We start from the raw sequence: 20,660 nt of genomic DNA on the forward strand, positions 1-20,660 counted from the left end.
CCTCATCCTTTCCTGAACACCCCATCCCCAGCTGGGCCAGGTACCCCTCTTCTGAGCTCCCACAGGCCCCATTCCACACTTCCCTCTATCTCAACAATCCCCATGTGTCTTTAACATTATCATCACATGCTGCCCCACCCCACCAGGTCCTGTGGCTGATTCATCTCTCTGTCCGTAGGGCTCAGCATGGGACCTGGCATGGCGGACCAACAGTGAGTGTCTGTGGAATGAGTGAAGAAACACTCATTCTTACTTTGGGCTCTTATTTACCCCTCTGTAGCTTCCCTCATTTCATCCCAGGCTGGACCTCCATCATTGTCTTATGACAGTCTTCCGAAGATTTCTCCTCTCTGGGATAAATGTCTCCAGTTCTGATCCTGTCTCCCATGTAATGGGTTTCTCTGGCTCTTGTGTATGAACCAGAAATAGACACATATTCCCCGGCCCTGAACCCCTCACCTCCTCCATTCTCACCACTCTCAATCCCCCCAGATAGCACCTGGGGCCAAGGCAGTGACTGGTCAGCCAGAGGGGAGAGCCAGGCCAGCTGACTTTTCCCTCCGACCCAAGTCCCTAGGGACCTCAGGTCCTCTCACCACAAACACCATAGGAGTGGTTCTAAAACGGAGCAGGATGCTTGGGAGGTGGGTAGTGAGCTTCTTGTCACCAGAGGCACGCAATTGGGAATTTGCTGACTACAGTCATGGGTGTCAGTCCCTCCAGCCCAATGGTAAAGAGGAAGAGAAATGACATCAACTGAGGTCCTACTGTGCACCAGGCCCTTGAAATGTGTAATCTCATAGACTTTGCATGATTGTTCTGGGAGGAAGGTGTTATTATTTTCCCCCATTTTAGAGATGAAGAAACTGAGGCTCAGAGAAGTGAAGGGTCTTGTTAGGAACTTGACTTATTAGAAAAGAGCTGGAATTTGAGCCCAGGTCTTTCTGGCTCCTAATCTTGCCCTCTTTCCAGAGCACATCTAAGATCCTGTGATTCTATTCCAAGGAAATTTCTGCTGTTGCACTGCGCCCAGCTTAAGGAAGGCATGGCGAGTCCCCTTGGAGGTGCCCATTGACTCGCTGTTGGCCAAGTTCCTGGCTAAGGCTGACAGCGAGGGTCAGGACCCCTGAGCGCCCAAGAGAGGCCCTTTGAGCAGCTGCAGTCACTCGCAGGTCACCGGGGGCCTCGACTGAGGGGCCAAGGGTCTAGGCGCTCCTTTCACTCTGAACGGTTTGCTCATTAGCATTTGACCTCTATTTTCTGCAACTTGATTTTCATTTCCTAGTGTTTACTGATTGGAAAAATAAAGAAAGGTGGAAAGTTCAAGCTAATGAAATTCTCTCCCCCCTCCTTGCCCACTTTTCTGGATGTCTTGAGTTAAATGTACAAATGAAGAGGTGCTTCCACGCGCTGACCATGAAGAGTCCCATGGCTACCTGTAGACACCGAGTCCTGGCTGCCTGTGCCCTACCAGCAGCCCGAGTGCACCTCTTGGACCCTGGGGCTCCCAGCACTGCCAGCTGCAGCTCAGGGGCTGTGCTGCAGAGACGTGGACTCAGTGAATGCCATGAGCTCCCTCCATGTTTCCAGCCCCTTATAGTGAGATGGGTCATGGGAATAGTTCTGGCCAATGGGCTGAACAGAGAGCCGACAAATGTCACTTCTAGACTGAGGTACTTAAGAGTGGGAGTGAGTTCTCCACTTGCTCTCTTCCCCTGCTGCCTAATGGTGGAGCCAGCCTGGATCCCTGAGTCAGCACTTGGAAGGAAGCTGCCTGGAGAGCCGCCAGCCCCACAGCGGACCTCACACGAGGGAGAAACAGACCTTAGTTGTATCAAGCCAATGAGATTTCAGGATTAATTTGCGACCATTGTATAACCTAGCCGTCTTGACAAGTGCAGTCTCTCTAACCCCCTTTCATCGATGCCACAGTGCCTCGTGTACGTCAGGCACCGTGTGGGGCAGACGTAAGATGCAGTGGGGGCCCCTGAGGAGGCACAAAGAGCAGCAGACGAAAACATGAGCTTTTGTAATGCAGAGTGTCAGTGCTGTGATAAGGGGAAAAACACTGGGCCTGTGGGAGTCCAATGAAAGGGTAACAAGGCAGAGAGAGGGGCAAGCCACAGAAGGCTTCCTGGAGGAAGTGATTCCACAGCTGAGTTGTAGCGGGTGGATAGAAGTCAGTCTAGCGACCACGAACTTGTGGTATCTATTGTTTGGTGAGCCACAATATTTAAAATGTTTCCTGGTAGTTAATGTTTGAAAGCAAGGAGTCTCATATAAAAATCTGGATGTGGGGCTTCACTTAAAAAACCAGGGATGTTGATCAACACTGGGGCCATATGCCTGTGTGGCAACAATTGGCTGGAGCTGGCAGTGGCATGCATATTCCAGGTCATCGCAGTTCCCTTCCCCGCCAGCCCAGCAGACAGATGGGTTTGTAACCCCTGAGTGAGTAATCCTCATTAGGCCTCCTCATCTCCGCGGGTCCTTTTCAGCTATGGGGCAGAGGATCAGGTTTGTCGAGCCGTCTCCCTTCCCCAGCTGATCAGAGGCCTGAGGGGACCCTGCTCAGCTGCAGCTGGCTGCTGGGCCCAGCCTGGGATGGAGACCCTGGTCCAGCCAGGGTGGGAGAAAGGAAGCCCCAGGGACGGTCCCAGGGAGTCAGGCCCAGGGGACCACATCGCCTGGTCCTGCCTTGGCTCCTCTTAGCAGACATTTGCTGGTCCTGGCTGCCTGGAACTCACTCCTCCTCCTTTTAGTAACATCCCTCTGGCTTTCTTCATGGGAACCACCCCTTCCTCAGTGTTCAAGCTGGGAGGGAGTCTCATCAAGACTGCATGCTTTCTGCTGGCCAAGAGGAGGACATGGGACCCAAGCCAGGCCCACTGGTGTCCCTCCCGGGGCTTTGAATCACAACCAGAGTGATGCAACGAGGGACAAACAGTTGTGGCTGATGCATCCTGAAGAGACACCTAGGAAAAACTGGCCTCAGATCCTGCTCCCAGACCCCTGGTCTGGTTCCTGCTCTTCCCTGAGCCTGATTGCCAGCCTGCCCTTTAATTCTGGGTGCCCTCTGATGAGCTCTCAGTAATCCCCGCTTCTGTTTGAGTGGGCAGATTTGGTTTCTTTTGCTGGCTGCCAACACACCCTAACTCACACACAACCCCTCTCGAAGGCTGGTGTGAACTGTGGATTCACACCAGATTCCCCTGAATTCCAAGCAGGCACAGGCTGCAGAGTGGGGGCTTGCCTGTTCCCACCCCTTAGCTCCTTCCTCTCCCTCTGCTGGAGCCCCCTCTGCCAGGTCATCCTCTGCAGGCCCAGCCTCGCCAGAAACCAGAGGCCTGGGATCTCTTCCAGACCCACCCTCTAGGGGCAGCCCTGATCAGACTCACTGCCACCGGCCTCTGTCCTGGTCCCTGGGTTCCCGGCTCAGTATGGAGGCTCTGGGTCACCTGCCCATCAATCTGGCTCCTTTTCAGGATGCGGCCTCCTGTGCCCTCCCAAGGACAAGGCTTGCCCCACAGCCTGTGGCCGGGCCTGCAGACGTCCTGCTTGTGGGCCCAGCCGGGACTCTGGAGCCACGGGACACCTTGTGGTGCCTCTGCCAGGCTGGCTTTCCCGTCAGTCAAGGATCACCTTTATCTTTTCCCATGTGTACCCCTCACTTGTACTGTTATTGACTTTGTACTGAACAAAAGTAACATACTTGCTTTTTAACTTTTAATACATATATTTGAAAAGGGAACATGAGATCATTCTCATAAACAGAAAGTCTGTATCACGTTCTATAAATGGTAGGTAATGGTAAAAATAAATACATGGAAAATACAACATTGTTATTCAGTTTCAGCTAGATACTGTCACCACCTGAAGGCTGGGCATCTTTGTTGAAAAGGAAGATCAACAAGTGCTGTAGAGGGGTTAAGCAGATGCTAACCTCTGATCGAGACTTTCTCCTTGATGAATTCAAGGGGGAATTCTCTCCCCATGGTATTAACTTGCCTGAGCAACTCTTCAAATGGTCTCATGGACCACTGATGGTTGTTGCCCACTTTGTGGAAAATGCTGCCTTAGCAGCCTCTGCCTGCTCCAAGATCCTGTGGCCAGCTGCCCGCCTGGACTTGATCACTGTTGCCCAGGCTTGACCACTGCTGCCCGCCCCACGCCCACCATACACTGTATTCCAGACCGACCAGGCCTGGGCAGCTACTTCAGCTCAGTGGATGAGCTTGGTTCTAGGTCCAGGCATCTCAGGGAGTTAAAATAGAGAGAAAGATGCAAGAACTCACCTTCTGAGCCCCTTCCTGAGTGACAGACACTGCAAAAGATGTTTTACGTAGATTCTCTCAATTTTTCCCATATTTCAGTCATTCATGTACCACCTTCTTGATTTCTGCTATATGAGTACTATTCATTTACTTGGTCTTTTTCTTTAAATTGATTTGCTTTTAAAAAAGCATAGAATTTTATTTTAAAGTGAAATGCTATATTATTTTCATAAATCACAGAGTTTTGTGTGCCAGTTATAGTTTTCTAACATGCATCAATTGTGAGCTATTAAAATAATAATGTTCATCCATGTACCACAGAAAATCATCGTGCACACCATCAATCACACACGTGCCAGCCTTGGGGAAATACTGGAGCATCTTAGGGAATGTTTACACGTCCCTGGGAGGATGGTTTATAGGTAAGAACGCGGCGGCTCAGAAGGCTCCCTGCCCGAAGTCCCACAGGTAGAAAGGCTTGGGGCTGAGATTTCGGTCAGACAGCCTCACTCTAAACGCCTAGGCTCTTTCAACACTAGTGCTCTCCAAATGCATTTTTTTAAACTGAAAAAATCCTTTAAAAATGAAAATGTGTGTGAAAATCCAATACATAAAATAGATAAAACTGGAACTTTTAAAATTTAAATGGTGTTGTTGGGTTCAGAGCTTCTTTTTGGGGGGACTTCTCTTGTCCAAACCCATTGTGTAACAGCCCTTGAGAACTCATCTCAGACACCTGAGACTCTGAGGAACATTATTTTAAACCCACATGGCACCACCCTGTCTCTTGACTCCATTTAGTCCAATTTTTCCTGTGAGCCAAACTCCTGAGGGCCAACTTCTGGGTCTGTTATCCTTTCTGGTTGGGCTTCTCCATCTTGGACCTTTGCCATCTTGAAATCTTCAAATTTTCCATCTTGCCGTCTTGAAATCTTCCACTGGCATTGTAAGCCTTACTCTGACCTAATTATTCGTTCATTGAACACTGAGGTCTAACCTATACCCAGATTTTTAGAGGGCACCAGGGGGGGACTGAAAGGAACAGATACAGTGCCTTTGAAGGATTCCCAAGCCAACACAGGAGACACACACACAAACGCAGCCAAATACAATGAGGGTTTGAGCAGCCACTGCCCCCTGAATCTCTCAGTCCCTGCCTCTCTCAGGGGCCTGGTTGTATCCTGTGATAGGCAGGCCTGACACAGGGGCAGCTGAGGGACCCTGGTGATACTGGCCACCCTCCATTTTGTGGGGCCAGGTGTCCTGTCTGATTTCCCACTCTGGTTCCTGGGTCACTGTTTTCTTCAGCAACCACTGCCTGATGAAAGTCTGGAGTTAGAGTCATACCTACTCAGAACCCCCAACCTTCACTCCAATAAAAGGACCAATTTACAACTGTGCCGGCATCTGCAGTATGAAGTTCTTCCTGACTCCTGGCCTCAGCTTGCCTTCTCCCCTCATGGCGGAGTCTACTTGACCCCTCAAATCTAGAGATCATCTTCCACTGAAATGAGCACCCCCGAAGGACTCTTCTCTGCCAGGAAGAGAAGAATATGTTGCTCTAAAAGTATGGAAAGATCCTGGCTGAGTTCCAAGAAGTCTTAAAGATTCTTAAAGGACATGCCCAAAGCTTTGTGGTGCCTCCGACTAAGCCAACACTGCTACCCTTTTCTCTCAGTCCTGGCTATGGCCCTGGTCCCCCCTGAGATGCCTCCATCTTTGGAAGGCACTGAGTGTCTGCAGAACGTCACTCTTGAGGTCTCCCCTGTGCTGTGGGACCTTAGTTTGGGGCTAAGCTCAAGTTCCAGGAAGCTTCTCCCTCGGTAGGCCCTGGAGTTGGGTCTATTAGCAAATTCTAAATAACTCAAGTCGATTCAAGCCAAGTCAAGTCAACTCAACTCGACATATACTTTCTGTGTCTCTCTTTGCTGATTCCATACTAGCCTGAGCCAGGCTCTGGCCAGGGAAAGTGAAACTCTAACAGTTAACAAGCCACAATCTTTACTCTCAAGGAGTTTTCTGTTTTGCACTTAGATTCCAGACTCAAAGTTTTCCTTGAGCTGAGGGAATCCCTTGCACAAGGGGCTGGAGAAAGTGCTTCCCCTTCTGACCTGCACCTGACCCCCACCAGCAGCCTAACCCCAGGGGTCTGCTCGCTAAGACTTCTTAAACTACCCTCCCGGGACGGGACGACTCCAAGACCAGACCGCAGAGCCTGTTGGGCCCTCACTCTTCAGGATCCAGTTCCTGTGGGTCCTGAGTCATTCATTCATTCACAAATGGACATTGAGCACTTCCTTTGTGCCAGACACCTTACAGACTTTATGCCATTTAATTCTCACAGCAGTCAGGATGGACGCAGAACCAGTGCGCGGCCAGCTAGAATTTCGCCCAGCCCTGATTCCAAGGCCCGTGCTCTTTCTGTCTCATCCCACCAACTCTTAGAACAATTGAACAGAATCCATAATAAGGGATAGAGATCACCAAATGCTTAAACACATCCTATGTGGAGGGAAAGAGTGAATTAATGAATATTTTATGTAAGGCGTAATCCCACCTGACCAGTTTATTGGAATTCTTTGAAGAGTGAACCACACAGGGAGATAAAGGGTGATGGCACAAAAAGCCTTTGTCAAGTTTTTATCCCAAAGCCTATTAATAAAATCGATTCATTATAGGATTGGGCAGGGGTGGGTGGGGAGTGGGAGGGAGTCTATTTTTGCCTGGATAGAAAACTCTCTTAGAGACAAGAAAGAGAGGGTGGAGAGAAATGGGTGCTTTTTCAAATGAAGAACTAGGGTTCCCCAGGAATTGGTACTGGGTCAGGTCTCCTGTGACACCCAGTGCACATGCATTGAGCGCCCAGTGTGTGCAGGCCTGCAGTAAGCATGAGGGATACCCGAACAAGTCAGACTCAGCTCCCCTCCTGGAGGAGGACAAGGAAGGAAGAGCTCAGGGACATCTCCAAGTTTTCAGAGGACGGGAAGCTCCTGAGGGGCTGAAAGCCCAAGACATTGGAGGTAAGATGGAAAAAGGTGGCTGCGGGATTGGAAAGAGCCCCAGACAGCAATCAGAAGATTGGAGCTTTAGGACCAGCTCTGTCACTGACTTGCTGTGAGACACTGGGCAAGTCGCTTCCCTCTCTGGGCCCCAGTTTTCTGTCCTATACAATGAAGGGATTGGACTACATGATCTGTAAGGGCGCGGTGCTCTGGATGGAGGAAAATGACTTGAAACAGGACCTGGTTATGAGAAAGTCTCCATTTCCTGTGGCCAATATGTCCCCTTCTGTCCCTGCACTGCGACGGGGGACATCTCTGTCTCTCTCATTTGTGAACGGTGAGGATGAGGCAGAGAGCCATGAGGTCTGTGATGCTGGGGCTCCGAGCCCAGCCTGGAATCCCTCAGTGGCATTCGCTGTGGGTGACTCAGCATCATAAATAGCTCCCATCTGGATGAGCAATGATATCTATAGCGATCGAGCGATCTCTATGTTCACACACACTCTCTCTGTGCAAATATGTGGCTCACTGTATGCTAAATACGAGGTGGCCTGGAGACGTTCCTCCTCTTAAAAGACTATTTGGTATGAAACTCAAGACTATTTATTTAAAGAAACAAGTTTACAACTATGCACGTCGGATTACTGGAAGTGGGTGCTGGGGAAGAGGCCATGTGGATGAAGGGATGCTGGGTCCGATCTGAGCTTGGGGGCGCCCTGGAAGAGCTACCCCTTCTTCCTTCTGTTTGTAGCAGGAGGGGGCAACGGACACCACACACCTGAGATGCTTGAGATCCTGGGGTGGGAGAATGCTTATCAGCACAGAAAGCCACAGTTTGCAGAAAGAGCATAGGAACTGGGAGTCACAAGAGAGCCAGGTTCCAACCTTGCTCTGCCCTGCCATTGACCTTGAGCAGTTCATTAATTTACTCATTCATTCATCAAACATGCACCAAGCACCTACAATATTCCTAGGCCACTTGAGGATACAGACAAGAAAAAGGAGGTTGGAATTCAGGCTTAGCCACCTACCAGCCATTTGTTTTCAGGCAAATCCGTTTCTCTCTCTGAGCTTCAGTTTTCTCATCTGTTAGCTGGGAACAATAATACCCACCTAAGGTTTCTGGGGGGAGTATGAATGAATAAGATAACACACAGGAAAGTCCTTCTCTGTTGTCAATGGCTCTGAAAACGCAAGCTAACACCCTTCCACCATATTGCCCAATCGATCCATCTCATTCCCACTTAGGAGCGTCCTTGGCGATCATGGGAGGGGAAATGTCATCATGACCCCCCAGGAGTGAGGGGAAACTCTGAACACCACCCATGGGTGTGATCCTGGGCGTCACCTTACCTTTGCTTCCTGGCCGAGCTGGGATGTAGGGGCCTTCAGTCAATGAGCAGAGCAGACGGTGTGCCAGAGACGCACAGCTTCCTGGAGGAGGGGAGAAGGTGTTGAGGAGTGAGAGGAGAGAGCTTCTAGAGGAGCTGGCTTCCTGAGCGGGCACTGAACCCCAGACTCCACTGAAGGCTGAGGTCACCACTGATCCTCTGGGTTCCAGCAAAGGGCCTGGCATCTGGCCCAACCCCTGGCCCCACCTCACTTACTCTCCTGATAGCAGCTGCCCATCACGGCCCCTGGTTCAGGCAACATTCTTTTGGTACCACTGACCACACTGCTTTTTGGCTTAAATGTGCTTTCTGACCTGTGTCAATGAACAGGATTTACTGTCAGTCATATCTGGGTTTGAATTCCGGGTTTGGGGAAATCCATTACACCGCTCTGAGCCTCAGTTTCCTCATGTGCACAATGGGGCCACTAATAGCACCAGCCTCAGCTATTAAGCACCGTGTAAGTGCTCGTTACTATTATTGTCATGGTGTTAAAGAAGATCATGTCTGTGAAGATATCTGTCACATTGTAGCCCCTCAAATTTTAGTTACCTTCTCTGCTTTCTCCCAGGAGGCACCAGCATTCCTTAAAAGGCAAAGGTTGGGTCTGACATGGCTGTTTCTAGAGTCTTGCACAAGGCCTGGTAGAAGGTGGGTACCCAGGAAATATTTATTGACTGAGCCAGGCTTGGAGAATTTGCTAGATTTGCATTCACATAGTCATGATTAGTGAGGCTGCTGTTGCACTCCCGTTTCATAGATGAGAGCACGTGCAGAGAGGGGAAATGATCGCTCAGCGTCCCACAGAGGCGAGAGCGGAGCCGGATCAGAGCCCACAGTCCTCAACCTGCCTACCCCGCTGACTGCAGGGCCCTCCTGGTTGGATGCCAAGGCCTCGACCACAGCAGGGCCTGTCGCCTCCTCGATCATCTCTTCCTTCAACAACCATAGTCTTGCTCACCGTGCCTCAAGGAAGCTGAGATTATTGTGTCATTTAGAGAGGGGGGTGCTGAGGATTTGGCCCAGATCACAGAGATGGTTTAGGGAAAGCAGGGATTCCAACAGATCAGCCGACTCAGGGTCCTTTACGTGACCCAGTCTTCTGGGACCCCCTGGGTAGCGCCTAACCCTGGCTCTTGGCTGCTCCATGGCACTATTCGCTCCTGACACAATCTCCTCCCCCTGGTCCCTCCGCTACAACAGGAGCTCAGAGAGGCAGGGCCCCACCGATTCCCCAGAGCCTGGTGCTTAGCAGAACATGACAAATATCTGCTGAGTGAGTGAATGAGTGAGTAAATAAGTGGCTGAGTGACTGTGCCAGACCATGTTCTATGCTGGTGACAGTGAAAAGGGCAGGCAGGCTCCCTGTGCTCAGGGAGCCAACTATATTTGAGTTTAAAACTAGCAACTGGACTGGAAACAGGGCAGATGTGATTGTTTCCTGACTGGCTGGGCGGGCACCTGGGGGAGGGTGTGCATGCGGGTGGAGCCTGTGGACCACCGGGGAGTGGGCATCTAGAGCAAATGTGCCCGCTACCACCCCGGCCTCAGGCAGGGCCACCTGGGAGCGGGGTCGGGAGGCTGACCTTTAAGAAGGCAAGGAAAGAAAAGAGTGGTGCGAGGAAGTCTTTAACGTCTACCTTCTGCTGAGCCCCAAGAGCCAGTGCATCGCCTGGCACATAGTAGGTACTTAATAGATTTTGTTCAGGGAATGCAGGTGGGCAGTGAACATGGCAGACTCAAGTCTAGAGGCTTGTGGGAATCAGGGTGTTAACATCAGAGTGATGACGACGTGCACCCGAATGGAGCCCACTGTTTGCAGAGCCCTTACTCACACCGGTTCTCATTCTCACCGTGCAGGTGAGGGACATTCTGCACACATGTACTGGGGAGCACCCTGGGTTGGGCACTGGTGGCCTCGACAGAAACGATGGCACGGCAGTGCTTTCAGTGCCTCTGCGGCGCGCCGAGCCCTTCACACCTACAGTCTCTAGTACCCGACTAGCCTGGCAGGGCCAAGGTCATGGTCCTCGCCACACAGAGGAGCACGGAGGCTCGGAGATGTCTTGATCTGGCACACATGGAACCAGGTCTTACTCGAGGAGTGAAATGTAAAAATCTCACAGCCTAATGGGGCCACAAAGGTGAAGGCAGATAGTGAAAACATGACGTGGCATCCACGAGAATGTGGGTCTCTCCAGGGTGTCTCACTGCCAGGAGGCAGCAGGGAGGGCTTCCCTGAGCAGGTGAGTCTCAGGTGGGGGCTGAGAGGGCAGTGGAGCGGGAAGGGCTTTCCAGGTAAAAGGAACAGCATCTGCAAAGGCGTGGAGGGAGGGAGCACGTCTATGCAGGAACTCGGAGGAATTTGGTTCGGCTGGAGCCTTGGGGACAAAGATGAGGCTGGGAGGTTGTCGGGGCTGTTATGAGGGACTTTAGCAGAGTGTGGGCTTCCCCCTGAGAGTGATGGGGGGCACTGCAGGGCTTGGCTTCGTGCCCTGGAGAGCCCCTTCTGGAGGCAGGGATGGGGGAGGCAGGAGGAGGACTAGGAGCTGTGCTTGGTGAGGTGTGGGGTAGAGGGTGGGCTGGTTTGGGTGGAGTATGGAGATGCGGGGTCTGTGAGAGTCAACCCTCCATTGGCTGACCCCCTAGTGGAGTTGGAGGCCCTCCCCCAGGCCCTAAGAAGATCACTGTGGCAGGTCCCTGTCTCTGCCCAGTCCTGGCCCCAGCCAAGGCCTCCTCTGCCACCTGGCTGCTCCCAAACTGTGTCCTAGCAACCTCACAGCCCGCACCTTGGCAACGCCGGCTCTGCAGGCTCCTCCTCTGCTTGGGCTGCAAGGGAAGGTGGAGCTGGGATGCATCCTGTCTGTAGACCCGCCCTGAGAGCCAGCCTGGGCTCCCGCAGCCTGTGCCCCTGGGCTCATCTGGTAGAGGCTGGCCAATCAGACGAGGGAGGTGGGTCTGGCCTGGGAGCCTGTGAGCCGACACTCTGTCTGAATGAGCTTGGATGAGTCTCTTCCCCTCCATGGGCCTCAGTTTTCCCTTCTGTGAAATATGGAGGTGGGACAGCACCCTCTCTGGAGTCTAACATTGTCTTATTCCATTCTTGATCCTTTCCAGAGTTATTGGTTGGATGCTCTGTTGCTGACACAGATTTTAGTGTCAGACTCCAGGGGTTTAAATCCTGGTTTGCTTAGACAAGTCACTCCACCTCTCTGAGCCTACATTTGTTTCTCTGTAAAATGAGTGTATCTTGTGTTGTCTCACCCAAAGAGTTATGGGAGTCAGGTGAAATGGTATAAATGGAAGTGCTTTATGAAGGGCAAAGAGCTATACAAATGCTACCTATTTTGTCCCATGGGCTGTGCTCACTGACAATTCATCAACCCTCCTGCGGCCACCCCCGCCAGCAGCTACAGCCAGCACCCCAACACTTACTGGGCGGAAGCATTGTGCTGAGAGTTTTACTCATATTATCTCATCTTATCTTCACAACAACCCCACTTGCTAATATTATTTCCATTTTCCAGATGAGCACAATGGAGGGCCTGTATGGCTATGAATAGAAAAAGCTCAGCTAGGGCCCCTGGCTTCAAAACTTGAGCATTTAAAATGCAATGCAGTGGTCACCTCAGATGTCTTCTCTCCATCCTGGGTTTTTCCTTTGGCCTAAAGTTTTCTCCAACTCGGGTTTGGTGGCACAGGGGCAGCACTATCGTTTATTGAGCATCTTCTGTGTGCCAAGTGTTACCAGCTCCTCAGACTCTCACGTGCACGCCACTCCCCGGGGGGGTCTTGTTAAAATGCAGGTTCTGATTCAGTGGGCCTGGGAGGCAGCTGGGAGTCTGCATGTCTAATCAGCTTCCAGAAGGTGCTGGTCTGTGGACCACATTTTGAGTAGCTAGGTGCTAAAGGACTTCAAGAATCATCTTACTGAATCCTGGGGTCTAAGTCTTATTAGCCCCAGGGTCACAGATGGGGAAACTGAGGCTTGAGAGGCAGTGCACCTTACTCAGGGTCCCACAGCATACAAGAGGTGTTTGAACCTAGGCCCGCTGACATTACACAGCACCCAGCTTGCAGGCCAAGCACCCCTCCTGGCTGTGTGGTCCCTGCTGGGCGTCTGTCTCCACTTCCGAGGCTGGCAGTGGTCTCAGAGGCCCCGACTAGAAACTCGTTTGTACTTTCAGTTTGTCATAAGCAGACTGGCTCTGGCTGCTGGTTCCCAGCAGGACCAGGGCCCTGGCCCAGGAGGTGTCCCACAGTTGAGTGAACGTCTCAGTGCCAGGATTAGATCCTGCATGTGTAAAACACCCCATTTGCTTCACCCTCAACCTGGCTGTTTTGGAATCTTGTGTTTATGCGAAAATTTTGATATTTTATTCATCATGGATTTTTTTGCATTGCTTTCATTTCATAAAAAAGTACTGCATAAAATGTTATATACCTTGATGGCTGAGTTTTTTTAGTGCCCTGTTACATTTTGCACCGGAAGCAGGTGCCTCCCTTCCCCCCTCACCCCAGCCCCGCTGGCCCTCGCCCTCCCACCTCAGGGCATTAGAATGCTGCCCACAAGGCGCTGTGGTGCCCACCCGGCAGCCAGCCAGCCAATGGATTTATTTCCCAGCAGGGGAATGCATCCCCTGACTTGCCCTTTGGCTGACCTGCTCTAGAGATGGCAGCAGCAACTGCGGGCCTGAAGGCGGGTTCAGGGGATCACTCTGACACGGGCTTTGCCCCATCAGGCTCCTTGCTGGTGGGTGATGAAGGGAAGAGACCCAACCGCAGTGTAGATTATGCCACCCCCTGCTTCACCCAGTCTTCAAGGTTCTGCCTGCTCTGGCCCCTGTCAACCTCTCTGCCCTCATCTCTGCCACCCTCCCCTTCGCTCACTCGGTTTCTGTCCTGTGACTTTGCCAGGCTTCTTCCTACCCCAGGACCTTTGCGCTTTCTGTCTGGACACTTACCCAGGGCCAGCTGCTTCTTCCCATCCAGATGTCAGCTTCAGTGCCTCTTCCTTCAAGTCTCCCCTGCCTGCCTTACGTAAGCAGCCCCTGCCCTCCTTAGCAACCCCTCTTTTGTCTCCCTCCTAGCACTTATATACTGGGTGGGATTATTTTGTTTGTTTACTCGCTTCTTTTCTGTCTCCCACTGAATGCGAGCTCTGCGAGAGCACAGACCATGTCTCGCCTGTTTTATTCTTCATTGTCTCTCCAGCTCCTGAAACAGTTACTGGCCCATCCTAGGTACTTAGTGAGTACTGAGGAATCAATAAGCCATACCCTGGGCTTCAGTATCCACATTTGTGAGATGGGATGAGCACCCTAACCCTGCACTGCCAGAATCAAAACCAAAATAACCCAGTGGGGCCGGCAGCATTATCCGTATTTTATAGATGATGACCTTGAAGCTCAGAGAGTTGATGGGACTTGCCCAAGGTCACCCAGCCAGGAAGTTCCGGGTTGGGATTCTCTCCGGTTTGGAGAAGCGCCTGGCCCCATGCCCTGCTCGGAGTAGGCGTTCAGCAGTGGGAGAGCTGGATCTGAGTTCCTCTGGGTCTCTTGCCATCTGCTGCCTGAACTCCAAGACCCCACTTGCCTGCCTGGCTGTCACAACTTCTGGACAGTCAGAGACAGGGACTCTGATGGCTGGCTTTCGTTGGGCATAAAGGCCTGCCTCTTGCAAACGTGGAGGTACATTTTCTCCACATCGGCAGTTACCACGCTCTCTGTCTAGGGAACAGTTTCCATCTTCCAGGCACTTTACCAAGATTAACTTCTGAACCCTCTGCAGCAATGTTGTTGCAGCACAAGGTGGTGTCTGGGGGAGTGTGGGCGTCAGTGTCTTCTGTCATAGGAGAAGCTGAGGTTCGGAAGGGCTTGAGGCCCCCAAGTCAACATCTCTAGGAGTTTGGTCAATTTTCCTGAGAGCCGTTTCTCCATTGTCCAAAATGCTCTGACCTCAAGGATTCAAGGTTTCTGACTTTTCCTGCCCTGTCTGGTCATTGATTCAGCAATGTATCCACAAATATTTACTGAGAATATCCTAGGCATTCTTCTAGCCCTGAGGATGCAACGGGGGAACAAAATATATCCTGCCCTCGTCCTCCTACAATATTGGATCAGTAGGGAAGACAGACAAGAGCGTCCGGCCAGGGACTGACTGTGTGATGGTGGGTAAGTCCCTTTCCCTCTCTGGTCCTTTGCGTTTTGGCTTACTCTCCATCCCTTATCCCCCTGCTTAAAAGCCTTTGATGGGCCCTCTTTGCTTACAGAGCATTATGGGCATCTTCGGTGGCCTGATCTTCAAGGCCCCTCAGAGTTGGGCTCTAGTCCACCTTCTCAGCACATGCTTCCTGCTCTCCCATCCCAATTTTGCTCCATTTTTATTTAACCAACATTTGTGTGTCACTTTCTAAGTGCCAGGCACTGTCTAAGTGCTTCACAAATTGTCACTTGTTTAATTCTCACAGAAACCCCTTGAACTAAGTACTGTGACTCTCATCGCCTCTATTTTAAAGATGAGGACATTGAGGCAGAGAAGTAAGTAAATTGCCTAAGTCCACACAGATGCTAAATGGCATGGATGGGATTTGAACCCAGGCCGCCTGGCTCCCAGTGCACGCACTCCACTGCTGCTGTTTTGCCTCTCTGTCTGTTCTGGGCACTGGCCCTACTAAGTTCCTTTTCCAGGTACAATTCAACAGCCATTGCCCACTTCCATGAAGCCCTCCCTGATGCTTCCCAGGCTGAATGAATTCTTCTTGTCTCTGTGTTCCCGCAATGCCTTGCATGTCCCTCCCCCTGGTAGCCCTTCCCACGAGGTGCTATTGTTCTGGTTTGTGTATCGTCTCCTCTGCCGGATGCTGAGCACCTCAGGTTGGGGGAGGAGGAGGCTGAGTCTGACCCTTTCTGTCTCCTCTGTGTCCAGCCCAGCATCCTCATATCATCCACTCTCCACGCAGCAACCAGAGACATCTTTTAAAAGCAAAACCAGTTTTTATCACTCCCCTTCTTAAAATCATCCATCGACAATCCATTTCATTTAGAATAAAATCCCAAATCCTGAACGTGACCTAGCCTTCTAGGCATGACCCAGCTCTGCACCCTCTCTGCCCTCATCTGCTGCCACTGTTCCCCTCGCTCACTCTGCTCCAGTCACACTGGCCTCCTGTCTGTTCCCAAACAGTCCAGGCTCACATTAGGGCCTCTGCCAGAGCTATTTTCTCTCTAGAATGTTCTGCCTCACATGACTGACTTCTTGTTATTCAGGCCTCAGTTCCATGTCGCCATTTCAGACAGACCACCCTATTGTTTGTTTGTATCCTTAAATGTTTTCATATTGGCTTTTTACTTGTTATTAATGACTGTTTCCGTTGCAAGTCTGTAAGCCCCACGGGAGCAGGGGTCTGGGATGTCTTGTTCAGCACCTGGAACAGCGCCTGACACAGAATAGCCACTCAATGAGTTAGTGTTGGAGGAAGAGTCGATGCTCACCAAGGTCCTTTTGGGATCCTACGTGTTACAATTCAACTAGGCCAGATAATATAATAGAATATATCTAAATCGGTCTCATCTCAGGCTAAAAGCTGGGATAATTTCACAAGCTGAAATTCACTATCTTTATCACGCTCCTATGTCCTGCCTGCAATCATGCTCCCAAAAGTAAGGCAATTTTGTTGACCACTCTCTACTGACTCCCCTTCACCAGGGATGCTTAGAACTCCTTACGTGTGTTTTACTTTGTCCACCTAAGTCTCAGGGACACTTGTGAGATACTGCCCTCCCCATCTTTCAGGCAGGGACATCCCTGAAAAGCGAAAATGCTGACTTATGAGTGTCCAGAGCCTGATGGGAGCACACACAGCAGTCAGGGCCGTCACATTTCATCAGTAACAGGAGAAACTTCATTGCTCCAGAAAGGCACAAGAGCTGAGTCCTGCCAGAGCCTGGGCCAAACACTACTCATTTAACACCTCAAAAGAATGGCGGTCTGTAGCCGAGAGGGATATGCAGCCAAATTCAGGGCAAATGGGAAAAGAGAGGCTTCACATGAAGGCAACCAGAAGGGCAAACATGTGCAGAAATAAGGTCTGGGTGTCCAACTGCAGAGCCTTTGCTAAAGAGAACCAAGGGGCCAGCCAGGAGATGCATGCAGAGGCCAGAATATAGGTACTACCAGCATCGACTTTCTTCAAAAGGACATGAAAGGGAAATGTGTCAAAGCATCTCAAAGACCAACTGCCATACACGGTCATCCTCTTGAGAACCAGAAAGGATGTTCCTTGCCCCACTTCCCCCTCCTCCTTCCAGCCACTTTGAGCAGAGAAGGAAATCGCTTGCTAAGTTCATGAGCTGAGAAACTCTAAGGCCTGATCTTCCAGGCAAAATGGCAAACTGAAAAGGACTCTGGATTATGGGTGCAAAGGTCTTGGCTCTGGTCTCAGCCTGTGGAGCTTTGGCTACATCCCTCTCCATCTCTGACTCTTGCCTTCCTCACCTGTTGGATGTGCCTGTTGGGTTTGTTGATTTCCAAGTCAATGATTTCCATGACTTCAAGTCTTCTAGCCTCTGAGCTCATGGTTCAGACTACTTTGAAAGGGAAGCTCTCACTTTTTTCTTTTTCTTCACCGGGCTCATTTTGTCTTTTGGTTAGCCTTGCAAATAGTCGCTGGCCTCTGGCCGCAGTGTAGGTAGTGGAGATAAATAATTCTAGCTTGGTAAAACCTCTTGAGGGTTGATGTACCCCTTGTTTTTTCTGAAATAGTGTCTCTAATGCATGTGGCTCATCACTGTAGTGCGGCCTCTCTCAAAACTTTCTGCTAAAGATAGGAATGTTCAGAACAGACTGAGGAGTGAAAGCATCACTGAGTTAGTGACTTCCAAGATGGAACAACATTTGAATGGCAGAAGTTGTTATTGATGTTAAAATCCTTCTGCACTGAGTGATATGATGTCTTGGGTTTGCTTCAAAATAAATTTGTGTGTGTGTGTGTGTGTGTGTGTGTGTGTATGTGTGAGATGAGTGTGGGTGTGGGTATAGATGAAACAAAATTGGCCAACTGTTGAAGCTGGTTGATGGGTACGTGGGGGTTTATTATACTATTCTTTCTATTTTAAAAAAATGTGCTTGAAATATTTCATCACAAAAAGCCCTTTGGAGACTGGCTCCAGCCTTTCTCTGCAGTCTCATTTCACAGTCCTCATCTCGAGGACCCTCTGGCACAGTGACATCACCCTAGTGGCTGTGATTTCACACCTCCAGTTCCATCTGTCTGAGGTACTCTTCCTCTGCTTTCCCCACGGTTCATCACTCCTGTCTCTGAGACCCCACAGCCTTGTATACGCACCTTGATCATAGCACTTATCACATCATGTTGCAACTGTTTTCTTGTCTGCTTCCTCTGCTAGTCTGTGTCCTCCTCAGGACACTTCTCTGTCTCCCCAGGGCACAGCCAGTACACATGTGTGGTCCTCAGTGCATGTTTACAGAGGGAATAATAGCAGGAACGATAGCTACCATTGTTTGAGCACTTATTAGGTGCCAGGCATTGCACTAAGCTCATAGTACAGGTATTTCATTAAACCCTCACCACCACGGGTACTACTAACCTGCCTTCTCAGAAGGTTGCTCGCCCAAGGTCACGTGCTAGTAAGTGACAGAGCTGAGATTTGGACTCAGAACAGTAACCACTCTGCTCTTCTCCCTGCATCTAGGATTTTAAAAGACTTTTCTGTGAATGTTATGCAACAGGCCCAGGAGTTTGGGAGCTTGGGCTTTTAGATCCAATCTACTACTAAACTGCTGAGTGACCTTGGGCAAATCACCTCTGCCCCTTAGGCCCCATCTCCTGGTGAGACTGTCATTGAGTGAGAGTATCACATGACGCAAGGGCCCTCCCAGCTTCAGCTCCAAGAGAAAAGGTTTCCTCTTCCACATTTGGTTTCCTGCCGCTAAACTAGCTTCCCCGTTTGGGAACCTGTCAGCTTCTTATATTCATTCAACCTCTTTTCTTGTTAATTGTAACCTCCCAGAGCCAAACCTGTTCACAACCTGCTACCCAGTTCCCCCTCACCCGCTTCTCCCCTTTCGGGCTTCATCCCGGAGGTGGGGGCGGAACCCTGGACACGAGGGAGGGGGAACATGGAGCTGCCCCGTTCGTGCCGCTTCCCTGCGGTTTCTCGGCGCCCTCCCCTCTCGGAAACTCAGCCTCACACTTTCTAGGGATGTTCCGGGGACAGCCAGAGTCAGTGATTGCAGCTACCAGCCTCGGGCATCTGTGTTAGGCTATCCAAGGAAGCCCGTGGTCCTGAGCTAGGGTGGAGGTAGGGGTCTGGAGGGTAGAGGAGGAGGCGCATTCCTTCTTTCTAGCCTAGGCCCAGCCCGCCCAACTGGAGCCCGGGACCCTTCTGAGCCTGTCTCCCCTCCCACCCTCTTTCTGACTTCCAGCTGGGACCCGCCATTGCACGGCCAGGCCTTGCGAACTGCAGACCCAAGCCAGAGACGCGCGGTTGTGACTAGGCCCCCCTCCCCAGCTCGTCCCGACACCGCTCTGGGGGAAGCCGAAATCCCCCATGGATGCAACCACCCACTCCCGAGCAACGCGGGAGGCCCCAGCCCCTCGGCTTTGTTCGCGGCTCGCGGGGAAGCAGGTTGTCTGCAAGAGCTGTCCGCCGCCGCGGTGCTGACGCGGGGAGCGGAGCCCGCGGGGGAGAGGGACTGTCCTCGGCGGCCGGGCCGTGGTACTGAACCCGGACCCAACGAGGAGAGGAGCCGGCCGGGCGGCCGCTGTCCGCCTGTGCAGTGCTGACCGGGGAGAGGACCCCGCCGGGAGCGGGAGCTGTCCCCAGGGCGGTGCTGAAGCGAGAAGGAGCCCCGGCGCCCTTCGCCTCGCCCCGGAAGAGCCGGCGGCGGCTGAGAGCTACCGGGAGAAGGAAGGAGGGAGGAAGCCGCCCTCAGGGAGCTCCGCAGCGCGGGGCCTATGGCTAGGGTCTCTCCGGCGAACCTACTCCAGCGGAGGAGGTGCCGGCTCAGCAACAGAGAGCGAGCGCGCGTTCTACGAACCTGTTGGAGGCTGCAGCTCCTCCGCGGCCGACCAGGGCGCCCGGGACCGAGATTCTGGCGCGCCTCTCCCTCCCCCTCTTCCTGGACTCCTCCGCGGAGGCGCTCCCTCCCGCCTGGGCTAGCACATGTGCACGCGGGGGGTGCCGAGCCCCTCTTAGGTCCGCCTCGAATGTCAGCCGAGCGGTAGGGCACAGAGCCGAGAGCCCTCCCCCAAGGGCAGACCCGCTCCCAGGGAGACCCAAGCTTCCTGAGAAAGAAGGCGGGGGCTAGCGACGGGGACGAGAGAGGGCGCCAGCAGAGGTGTCTCTGAAACCAAGAGGGAGACATGGGGGAGTTCCCTATACAGTGAATTCTGCCTTGAAGTTTGAAGACTTTAAGAGTCCTGCTACTTAGGGGGCAAAGGGCTTCCTGCCTTGGAGATATCTCTCGCTCTCTCTCCATTTCTGTGACCAATAACCAAATACAGGTCTGGTACCTGCTCTGTTGCAAACTCCACTCACTGCCTGTAGTACCCCATTCCAGTCCATCATCTACCATGCCCTAGAGACAGCTTTCTAAACCTTCCATATATATAGTGCATCTATAAAATGCAAACTCTTTGGTGTGGCATTTAATTTCCTTCACCAGAAAGATTCAGGGCCTCCTGTCAAGCTGTGTTCCCACTAGGACAGATGGCCACTCATTCCGAACAGGTTCACCCCAGTACCTTAGCACCTGCTGCTCTCTTTGGCTGGAACATTCTTCTCCCTTAGTACTTATGCTTTTTATGCAAGTGTCCTAATTCTCAATGAAAATTTCCCTGATCCTTAAGGCATAATCACTTCCTCCTTTAGGCTCCTTCAGTCTTTATATTCCTCTACTAGACTTCTTATCACATTGTATTATGATTACTTATGCATCTATGTCTTCATTTACCAGGCTCAGAAAAACTG

The 20,660-nt window shown here is 51.6% G+C and overlaps 1 protein-coding gene across 2 annotated transcripts in view; it reads right to left on the reverse strand.

Annotated features, from left to right (window-relative positions):
* Nucleotides 1–20,094, reverse strand: part of CPLX2 (complexin 2) — an 80,557-nt gene extending 60,463 nt beyond the window's left edge. The window contains exons 1-3 of one of the 2 annotated variants that reach the window (XM_070233877.1): nt 19,729–20,068; nt 8,630–8,710; nt 8,308–8,369 (exon numbers count right to left, since the gene is read on the reverse strand). The gene's annotated coding sequence lies outside the window, so the exon portion shown is untranslated. Of the gene's footprint in view, nt 1–8,307; nt 8,370–8,629; nt 8,711–19,728 lie in introns of both variants that reach the window. The other variant, XM_014730503.3, reaches the window with a different exon arrangement.
* Between the last annotated feature and the right edge of the window lie 566 nt (nt 20,095–20,660).

Source organism: Equus caballus, chromosome 14 (assembly GCF_041296265.1).
Source record: "Equus caballus isolate H_3958 breed thoroughbred chromosome 14, TB-T2T, whole genome shotgun sequence".
In the NCBI taxonomy this organism is placed as follows: Eukaryota; Metazoa; Chordata; class Mammalia; order Perissodactyla; family Equidae; genus Equus; species Equus caballus.